The sequence below is a fragment of the Salvelinus fontinalis genome, chromosome 19, assembly GCF_029448725.1.
Source record: "Salvelinus fontinalis isolate EN_2023a chromosome 19, ASM2944872v1, whole genome shotgun sequence".
In the NCBI taxonomy this organism is placed as follows: Eukaryota; Metazoa; Chordata; class Actinopteri; order Salmoniformes; family Salmonidae; genus Salvelinus; species Salvelinus fontinalis.
In genome coordinates this window covers 10700472-10712029 of record NC_074683.1, presented here as the reverse complement: position 1 = coordinate 10712029, position 11558 = coordinate 10700472, and the positions used below count along the sequence as shown (strand labels likewise).

The following is an 11558-nucleotide window of genomic DNA, read 5'->3' as shown; positions in this document are numbered from 1 at the left end:
TGTGTTCAATAAAGACATCCTCTAAAATAATTCATGCACAAAAAAAGTTTCTCATAACTGCAACATAGGTGTACTGAGTGTAATCAAATGTAACAAAAAATCAAATTAATGAAAATAACACAATGTTTTGCACGCATTCATTTGCATCAAGCCTGTCTTGAGCATTTGGCCATAAATTCTCACAGTGAATGTCCTCATTGTTCATGCACCGCAGAAAAAAACTTTTGGCATGGCGAATCCAAGCTTGACATTGGTCTGCATTGATGTCGTCGCATGCCTCATCCATGGCCAGAAAGAGGGTGGCATGCTCATGGGATGGTGATCGTACACGTTCCACCTTCATGCTGAAAAACATTCCTCAATAGGGTTGAGAAAATGAGAGTATGGGGCAGGTATAGGGCCACAAATCGGGGATAGGCCCGAAACCATGCCTTTATCGTGGATCCTGACATTGGAAATGACATAGGTGACCCCTTGACCTTGACAGGCCTGCTCAATTTCATTTAGAAACACAATGAGGTGTGCAGCTTTGTAATGGCCCAGGTCCTACCACCCCAACTTCAGAGATAGCTGCGCACATGGAGATGTTTCCCCCACGTTGTCCAGGCACTTGGACGGTCGCCCGTTGACTGATGAGGTTCCGCCCACGGCGCTGAGTTTTGGCCAGGTTGAAGCACGCTTCATCAACAAAGATATACTTGTGATGGTTCACAGCAGCATCAAGCACCGTCACCCTCTAAAAATATATTTTGGTTAGTTATTTTTACAGTATAGTTCCAATATGATATTGTGAAGTAGCATGTGCATCTAATAGTAACAGTAATACAGAATATAGTGCTGTACCTGAACATACTCTGCCCTCTGTTGTTTCACCCGGTCGTTGTTTCTCTCAAAAGGCACCAGGTAAATGTGTTTCATAGATACCTGGTGCCTCTTCAAAAGGCGGGCGATTGAGCAGGCCTGTCAAGGTCACTTGGTCTGAAGCAAAGTGATGAAATCTGTTGGTGTTATCAGAAAGATTAGTGCTTTGGTTCATCAGGCTTGCTTCCTAACTTTAGACTATAGCTTAATTTACCCATATCTCATTTACTGTAATATTGTCTGGGCCTGTCACGCCCTGGCCATAGAGAGGCTTTTATTCTCTATTTTGGTTAGGCCAGGGTGTGACTAGGGTGGGCATTCTAGTTTCTTTATTTCTATGTTTTCTGTTTCTATGTTTTGGACGGGTATGGTTCTCAATCAGGGACAGCTGTCTATCGTTGTCTCTGATTGGGAATCATACTTAGGCAGCCTGTTTTGCCACCTTAGTTGTGGGTAGTTGTCTGTGTGAGGGGCCTGTATGGCCCTAGTCAGCGTCACGGTCGTGTTTATTGTTTTGTTGGCGACATTTATAAAATTAAAAGAAATGTACGCTTACTACACTGCACCTTGGTCCTGTCATTTCCGTGACGACGTTCGTGACAGGGCCAGTACATGTGCTTCCTACCTACACAAATTAATCATCATACAAAATAACCTCCTCTAATTACCTGGCTCCATCTGCAGCTTTGTTTAAGAAACTCAATATCTTGTTTATGTATGACATTAATGTACTCCAATTCTGCACTTTCATCTACAAATACTCATACCTCCCAGAAAGTTCACCTAAACCCTTCAATGGATTCTTCCAGGTTCATTCTGGAATCCATATACTTAACACAAGACACTGTGATAACCTTCACCCTCCCCACTGCCGTACCTCACATAGTCAATTCTCTATCAGATACAGAGGTACCATACTCAGGAATTCTTATCTTCACATTGCAAAAATATCATCATCCCTCAATACCTTCAAGCGAAGACTTGTGGTCAGCCGGATGAACCAAACTATGCAGTAATTTCCTCCATATAGCCTAACTCTCACATGCACACACACATTTAAACAAATATGTATATATATATATATATATATATATTCTTTTTTCATTTTTATGTGATTACTGATCAATTCATTTATAATTAGCAGGTTATGTTATCTGTTTTAACAAACCTTTTAGATTTTTGTACTTGTTTTTTTGTGGTGTGGTTTTACTTTTTATATAAACCCTTGGGCTTCCAAGCACACCTGCACACCGTTTTTAAAATGTGTTTTTATCTGTTTTGTTGTCTATCACTTGTTTTCTTTGGTGCAAATAAAGATATAAAGCAAAATAAAAGTCAATGGATGCCACATTGGCAACTGTGTCATCGTTCACCTCAATGGCCTGCTTTATTTCGGACAGCCGTATGTCATTCCTGACCCTCCCCATTTCCCCCACTGCCCACTCCTGCTGGTCGATCAGCACACGACCACCACCATGGGGTCTTCTGTCAATTCTGAGGGTAGAACAGAGTATACTGTCAATAGATCATACTGCAAGAATACTGTAACATGTTTTGTGAATGTACATGCATTACAATATGTAATTTACTCTAAATGTAATGGTAAAGCGTAGTGCATATCCTGCAGACTTACAGGTTTTCTTGGCAAAATGTTCTCATGATCAAATTGAGAGTTGAACTAATCTGTCTGCCTCTGCCATGGTAAGGCCTTCGTTTACCACATGGTCAACGATGATGGCCAAGACTTCATTAGACATAACAGTTCCCTGCCGTTTGCCTCCTTCTCTCTGATGTTCACCTCTTTGACGGGCCCATGCCCATCTCTTTGACCTCTTTGACAGGGCCCATGCCCATCTCTTTGACAGGGCCCATGCCCACCTCTTTGACCTCTTTGACAGGGCCCATGCCCATCTCTTTGACAAGGCCCATGCCCATCTCTTTGACAGGGCCCATGCCCACCTCTTTGACAAGGCCCATGCCCATCTCTTTGACAGGGCCCATGCCCACCTCTTTGACAGGGCCCATGCCCACCTCTTTGACAAGGCCCATGCCCATCTCTTTGACAGGGCCCATGCCCACCTCTTTGACAAGGCCCATGCCCATCTCTTTGACAGGGCCCATGCCCACCTTTTTGACAGGGCCAATGCCCACCTCTCTGAACCGTTTGATTTCTCCCTCTCCTTTGCTGTCTATCCTGCTCCTTGTTGGAAAAAATTGCAATTCTTCACACATCCCCTTTTACAGCATATGGTGACCAAATGTGGTTACCACAATGTGAAATCAATGAACATCATTATGTATGGTTACCATGTATCATACATGTCATTTAGATGTTTATACTTTACAAACACACATTATTTTACTCAAAATCCATATTTAGTAGACAAACCAGTTTAAAATATATAGGTTTACCAAACAGTGATTAACCATTAAGCGCAGTTGGATTAAGGGATGGCCAAATGTATTTAAACAAATGAGAAGAGAATCATATGAAAAGTATTGTGAGCATTGCGTTTTGGAAGGCAATTACTTTAAATGAAAGGTATTTCTAGATGAAACTGATTAGGTTTGGTGAAAAAGTTACTGTGTGATTGTGTGTTGAAAATGTGCTTAAAGTTGAGAAAAAATATCCTTTTTGATGATCTATTTTGAGTTTTTAACTAAGAAATATTACCACATACTTGTGAAAATAGTACCAAAGTGCAAAAATATATAAAATGAAAATACTACAAAAGCGGCTTATTTTCCAAAGTAACCTTCAATATGATAAGATAGCATCAATGTTTTCACATGGTGCAGAGTTTTGTAGTACAGTCAGTGTGTGCGTGCATGTGTGTGTACACGCTTGCGTGTTTCTGTATGCCTGTATGCCTGCCAGATGGACCCGCTGGGCCACCAGGTGCCAGGAAGTGACAGCCTTCCTCAACCAACTAGGTCAGCCCTGCCACGGCCACCAATACACAAAGTTCTCTCGGGCTATTAAGCTTGCTCAACTCTGAATGTGTGTGCTGTGTAAGGCTGTAAAGTTTGCATTTCACTAGGGCAGTCCAATTCTGATATTTTTTTCCACTTTTAACCACTCACATGAGATCCTTTCACATCAGTTCTTTTTCATTAGTGGAAAAAAAAGATCAGAATTGGGCTGCCTGTGTAAACGCAGCCTAAGCTACATATAATTTTTATGATTATCTGATTTCTGGCAAACCATGTTGGATTTGGTTTGATATTTTCTTTGCCCCATAGCTATATCTCCAATTAACTTGTGGTAAGTGAAACTCTCCTTTGTGTATCTTGTCATCAACAAATGCTAAGTGGAATTTGAATCGCTAAATTGTAATTTCAGAGATAGATTCCTTTGTTGGTTGTGTTCGTGATTAGAATAGGCTGTCTACTAGGCCTAGGCTATACATACGGGTAGATTAGATAATATTGTAAATGGTCCTCTGATTGCACGGTGCGTTCCAGCTCCTACCGTTTCCATGGCCACCTGAGCATGGAATGTTCTGCAGTCTAAGTGAGCTGTGGGCCAGGCGGCCTGGAGCCATCAGACTATGGCCTGTTAACAGGGCATTGAGCACCGGTTCTGCCAAGATGATTCATGCTTTACCCACAGACACAGGCCCACAGGATGAGACAAATGCACAGCAAATGGTTAAAGCATCCAAAGTCCTAATATGGACACCGTAAACCTAAGTCAGGTTTAAGTTGAGTGTATTATGGGGGGGAGCCTATACCTTGTCTTGGAAGAATGATCATGACTATGTGGACATTTCCCTTATGATTTCAATTGTTTGGCCAGATTTTACCAAGTGAAGAAAGCAGCTGTACTGTACATAAAATACATCACAGAGCCATGAACATCTAGAGACAGTGAAATACCTCCTTTGAGTGCGTAGTATGCTCTGATCCTCTTCATTACAAGCTCTATAGAGTATATTACTGAACCCTGGTTATGGGAAACGAAGCCAAGGCACGTGCTGCATGCACCCTAAAAGGTATCATCCTTTATAGAGTAGATTTAGCATATCTGCAAATCACAGGTAAAATAGTCTGTAGGAAAAATGAATATTTCGAAAGAGATTGGCCAGATGACCACAGGTCCTTATGGGAGAGTGGGAGAGCTGTTGCATGTATTGGGCAGAGGCCTACTCACGGGACAGCTGGGACACATCATTTAGTAGGACACTTTCTAACTTCCGTCAGGAGATGGCGCTAATAGGCACCAGAAGGCTTGGGTTACATTGTAATGCTGTATGGATAAACAATTGTTATGGATTTTGCAACATATTTGAAACATAATCACTGTACACAAAAATTACACAAATTGTGCAACTGCAATATTATCCCCAAAAGTCCTAACACAAATAAGTCTCAGTACCTTACACATTTCAGTTTACGAAGCAACATTTTGTGGCCAAAACCAGGCCATAAAACATTCCTAAAAACCACACAGTGGGTTGAATGCTTTAATCAGTGGAGTGTGTTGGCCAATTACAGAGATACAGCCACAAACTGACAGGAAGAAAATAATTACACCATCAACTAAATGAGATAAGCAGATCAGTGGCGCCTGAGATCACCACCCTTTCAAACAGACTCCTCTAAAGGTCAAGGTCAACAAGGTTATACAATAGCTAGCTCTGGTCCAGGGTTAGCGCAGCTTTTAACACTGAGCCCCTTAACAGCGTTAGCAGCCATACTAACGCCCTGGACAAGAGCAATACAGTAGCCTACATGTTATGGTAAGGTCAGGACCATTTTGAAAATGAGCATTTATGTTATATTATCATAATAAAATGTTCCATCCTGGTTCAAATGTTATGGTCGTTTTTAATAGGCCAGTGGAATATATTTGGAAATTGATGAATTAATAAAAGTGTGGAGTGTGAGAAACACTAGAACACTCCAATAAAGCATACCAAATGTTTTTCACTGCATGATTTAAGATACACAACTAATGTGTAGGAGGAGATGATTTTGCCAACTCTCCATATTGAAACGTAAATGTCAAACTGCCTTCCCTAGAGCAGGGTTAACACTGCATGTGGAGGAAATCACAGAGGGGGGTTTCCTATACATCTGTGTTTCAGACAGTTTAGGATTGTTTTGTCTGGAGTTTTCGTTTGAGGCAGCACTCCCAGAGAATGTTTACTTTTACCTTTCCGGTGGGCTGGCTACTCTTGATCTGATTCCCATGCTGAAGTAGCCTACTGCAAGACCTGCCTCTTTCTGGAATGGGTAGGGGGGAGTCGCCATATTTACATGTAATATGACATTACTTTACAGAAGCTGAACACATAACAGTGTATATCATTATTTTATGACGTTTGTTGTAGCTAACCTGGGTAAAGCAGGAGAACTGCTTAACCCATCCAGAGGTATAAATCCTGTTGCTCGTTTGCTTGACCAACACAGTTCACTAGAGGGTAGGAAAAGATTAAGTTACAGATAATACACTGATATGCTGATGTACTGATAGACTGAAGTGTAATAGTATAATGTAGTACAATATCCACTAGAGAGCACTGATGTAACACTGATGCTGACCTCTCAATGCGCATTTGGAAAATGAGTTATCTGTTAAAAAAAGTTAGATGAGGTTATGGTGAGTTTGCAGTTTGACTTACAGAGCTTCCAATGTGTGTTATTTGATCAAATTGGTGACCATACTAAATGAATGCCATATTTCCTTTGTATAAACTTAAGAAACATATCCCATCATATTATCATCAAATCACAAGTTATATTGACACTTTCTCTCAACCTCTTTTGTTTCTTGCGTATGGACTATTTCTTACATCCAGCCCGCTGACATCTTTTTGCTTTCTGTGTTTCCTACATAGCACTGCCATCACTGAGTGTTGCAAGTCAGCTGCAAGTCAAGAAATGCATTTCACTGGGTGCTGTAACAGCCAGAAGACATGGCAGGTGTTTTCATTATTCAACCTCTTACTTGAATCCCGCACTGACTAAATGACCATTCCACATGTTACAACTGTCTGCCTCAACTCTTGAGACAGCTCAGCTCCAAGAACATGTATTTTTCACAGTAATATTTAATCAGCACAAAAATAACTACACTTTAAATGGGGCTTTCAAAAATGGTGTTCAAGCCAGTGGCTGTTTGTCCCTAGTTACCACAGCCACAAAGTCAAAATGAGGCTAGGCATAAGGTTAGCAGTGTGGTTAAGGTTAGGGTTGGGTTTAAAATCCAATTTTAAGAAAATAAATTGCAGAAATAGGTGGGGATTAGCCATAATTATGACTTTGTGGCTGTGGTAACTAGTGATGACCCTAGTGGCTCTTGGTGATAGTTGTGAACTATGGTGTCTGAACTGATTGTGGAGTGAATACAGTGACAAATGCAGAGGAGAAACAGCTCTAGATTGGCCTTTTTGTTTTGAGTAATCACAACCTGTCCAGGTAATGATGCAAGTAAGCCTGATAGGCTATTTCAGTTTCGCAACTGGGTATTCAAGGTAATCAATACATCACTATATATACAAAAGTATGTGGACACCCCTTCAAATTAGTGGATTCGGCCATTACAGCCACACCCATCGTTGACAGTTGTATAAAATCGGGCACACCGCCATGCAATCTCCATAGCCAAACAACCTTACTGAAGAGCTCAGTGACTTTCAACGTGGAACCGTCATAGGATGCCACCTTTTCAACAAGTTAGTTCATCACATTTCTACCCTGCTGGAGCAACAAACTGCTCAGCCATGAAGTAGTAGGCCACACAAGCTCACAGAATGGGACCGCCGAGTGCTGAAGCGCGTAGCGCGTAAAAAGCGTCTGTCCTGGTTGCAACACTCACTACTGAGTTCCAAACTGCCTCTGGGAGCAACATCAGCACAATAACTGTTAGTAAGGAGTTTTATGAAATGGGTTTCCATGGCCGAGCAGCCGCACACAAGTCTAAGATCACCACGTGCAATGCCAAGCGTCGGCTGGAGTGATGTAAAGCTTGCCGCCTTTGGACTCTGGAACAGTGGAAACGTGTTCTCTGGTGTGATGAATTACGCGTCACCATCTGGCAGTCCGACAGACTCATCTGGGTTTGGCAGATGCCAGGAGAACTCTACCTGCCTGAATGCATAATGCCAACTGTAAAGTTTGGTGAAGGAGAAAAAATGGTCTGGGGCCGTTTTTCATGGTTCGAGCTAGGCCCCTTAGTTCCAGTGAAGAGAAATGTTAACGCTACAACATACAATGACATTCTAGACGATTCTGTGATTCCAACTTTGTGGCAACAGTTTGGGAAAGGCCCTTTCCTGTTTCAGCATGACAAAATGCCCCCTTGCACAAAGGAGGGCATACAGAAATAGTTTGTTGAGATTGGTGCAGAAGAACTTGACTGGCCTGCACAGAGCCCTGACCTCAACCCCATTAAACACCTTTGGGATGAATTGGAATGCGAACTGCGAGCCAAGCCTAATCACCCAACATCTGTGCCCGACCTCACTAATACTCTCGTGGCTGAATGGAAGCAAGTCATATTAATGCCCATCATTTTGGAATGAGATGTTCGACGAGCAGGTGTCCACATACTACTCATGTAGTATATGTGTCAAGGATTGAAAGTTGGTTACATTTCAGAATATGGCTTTCTGATTGTAGGCTATGTGGAATAAGCACTGAATCGCCTATGTAAGTTATCTATTTGAATTTACCAGTTGAAATTTGTGAACGAATCCTCAAATAAATCGTGGAAGAAGCTGAGAGCAAAATACATCATGTAGTTACATCATTTCATACATCAATTTACAAATGCTGTGTGACCCAGACCAGGCAGTACATTTGGGGATAGATCTGCAGATTTTCAGACCTCCCCCTTTCCCATCTCGCACGACCAATGAAAGGTCTCACAACGTATGTTAGGATTGACGCCAAAAAGTTTGATACTGGCAACGAATCCCGCAAGATCTTACCAAAGTAGACGGCGATACATCCGACGGATGAGTGACCCATCTGTCTTTGAAAGCGCAATACAATTTCTCTGCTGAATGGTTCTAGGAGAAGTTTATCTCATCAGAGTGAAAAGTTAGAGCAGAGTCGCAGCGCTTCACGTTGGCGAGACGCTATTTTGGCAACGTGCTCTTTTGGTAAGTCCAAGTGAAATATTGAAAATGTTTGTCTCAGCCTACCTGTAACTCTAGGATATCACTGCACCTACAAAAGGTTGTTCTGATCATGGTAGGCTATTGCATAAACGTTTCGAATGAAGTAACTATGATCTGATCATGACAATAGAGAACTTTTATTATTGCCTCCTTAGGTTATTGATTTAGCTTACTCTATTATTGATGTGACTTTACAATCGTTTGTATGAATACCCATTTTCAAATACATCGACTTTTTAAAATTATTTTTTTACTTTAAATTAATCTGTGAAATTACTATTGATATTATTCTACTGAATTATTTGAAAAAGCCTAACACTTTACCACAATATTTTCAATCTATAGTTCTTGTTGTTGAGCTTTTCATTTTTTGCATTTTAGTTTCAAATTCCACAAACATTGCAGTAGATGATTCGAAAATCACGTGGTGTGTTTTATCAAGGTGTTCTCAGGGCAATGTGTATTATTCTGTACTTAAATCCGTGTCACTCCATTTAGTATGATATATTACGTTACGTTAGGTTACATTATGAATGGAATAGCGGTCGTACAATATCATACTAAATGGTCATGCAATAGAATACGAATTGGATGACGTAATTTAACATGCGTCTTGGAGGACATATATAATTAAATACGTGTCCGCAACAGAGGATCGCGTTCTCGAATTGAACGGTTTATTAACCAGAACTCACAGGCTGCTGTTTGGCCATAGCCTACTCCAAACAAATCAGTAAACAACAACAGGCATCCAACTCTCTGGCAGGATGTAAAAAGAGATCAAACAATAGCAAGCATGGTCTTTCAACCTGCAGTGCCTGACCTCCTGCCCCACTCCACCAACCACACAAACACCTGGCACCAGAACATTCCAGGCATTCCTTTGGTTGGCAGACAACAGGTTGACTGGCATGCCAGACCCGCAAAACCGGATACTGGTAAAGTGCACCACAATAAAGGAACAACATAACTTAGGCACACACAGTTGTCTATGTGGGGCGCTACAGCGCCAAACTTGCTGAACATAACTGCTGTGAGGGGGTCTACGATGATTTCTTCCTCTTGGTCAGGCAGAGCATAGGCCATTTTGTAAAATAGTCCATGGCCGTGAGCACCCAGTGGTTTCCACTGTCTGGTGGGGAATGGACCGATTCCATCCACTCCCACTCTTTCCATGGGGGCCCCGACTGGACACTGTTGGAGCTGTGTGTGAGAGCGGCCTAGAGGGCCCTTTCTCGCTGTCACAGTGGCGGCAAAATTCTTCCACATCCCTCTTGTGCTGCCCCCAGTAAAAGCCTTGATGGAGGCGGCAGAGGGTTTTTGTGACCCCAAAGTGTTCAGTCCCTACTCATCAATGGATGCCCTGGAGCACAGCCTCTTGCAATGCTTTGGGGACCACCACCTGCCACCTCTCTTCTCCTGTAGCTGGCCCTTTCCATGCTTGCTGTAGCACACCCATAGCCAGCCGCAGAGCCCTGAACTTTTACCACAGCCCTTTGATGAGAGCGTTGCCATTCAGCCATGTTGATCATGAAGGGCAGGCCACCCAGGTAATACTTGAAGTGACACAGTAGCGGCACTCATGTTTGTTGAATGTCTTGCTGAAGTCCGTCACCACTCTCTCCCCCTCTGGCCCCACCTAGGCCAGCACCCCACCCATTCCCACATTGCTTGTGGGGGGCGAGCATGGAGGCCTCGATCAACACCCTTCAGCGTGCACTGAAGTCCTCCTGGCACTCCATTGTCCATGTTAAGGCCTTGTCCTTTGGCAGCAGGTGGTTTAGGGGACTGGCGAAACTGTAGCAGCCCTGTACAAACCTCCTGTAGTGCTGCTGGTCAGTGGGGGTAGGCCAGTCTCGGACAGCCCCCACTTTGTTCTCCATGGTGCTGATAAGCTCTCCCCCCCATCCCCACTTTGTGCCCCAAGAAAGAGAACCTCTCTCCTCATGAAGTGGCACTCCAGCACACGCCGTAGCACTCCCAGGGCAGACTGGAAGGAGCTGCCGTGGACAAGGATGTCATCGAGGCATAACACACTCTCCTTTCGGGGAGATGCCGTCCAGCATCCTGTCCATTAACCTCTCAAAAGTAGCTGGTGCGTTGCAAAGGCCCTTGAACTGCCAGTGACCTCTGCTGGTGGATAAAGCTCTCTTGGCTCTGGCCTCTGGGGATAAGGGCACCTGCCAGTAGCTGCTGCAGAGGGCCAGATCAAGCGACTCATTGACACATGGTAGGGGGGTATGAATGCTTCCTGGTTACCTCATTCAGCCGCCTGTAATCTGCACAGAACCTCAGCTTGCCCCCCTTTTTAAGGAACCCAGCCCTGGGGCTGTCTGAGGGCTCGATGAAGTCCTCCCGCTGCATCTCCAACACCACCTTGTCTCCTAGCGTGCCATGCGGGTACAGCGGGGACGCACCTTGATGGTCGGAGCGTCGCCGGTGTCGATCTCATGTGGGTCTGACCCACCTTATCCTCAGAGCAAAGCTGTCTGAATTCGAACAATGACTGCCACAGCTGTTCCTGCTGCTGTGGGTCAAGACCCTCAAATCTTTTCCCATATCCCCTTC

General features: G+C 43.4%; 1 protein-coding gene across 1 annotated transcript in view; it reads left to right on the top strand.

The window, feature by feature from the left end:
* The first annotated feature begins 8753 nt into the window (after positions 1 to 8753).
* LOC129816350 (myosin light chain kinase, smooth muscle-like) overlaps positions 8754 to 11558 on the top strand; it is an 89339-nt gene continuing 86534 nt past the window's right edge. The window contains exon 1 of the mRNA XM_055870745.1: positions 8754 to 8972. The gene's annotated coding sequence lies outside the window, so the exon portion shown is untranslated. The remainder of the gene's footprint in view (positions 8973 to 11558) is intronic.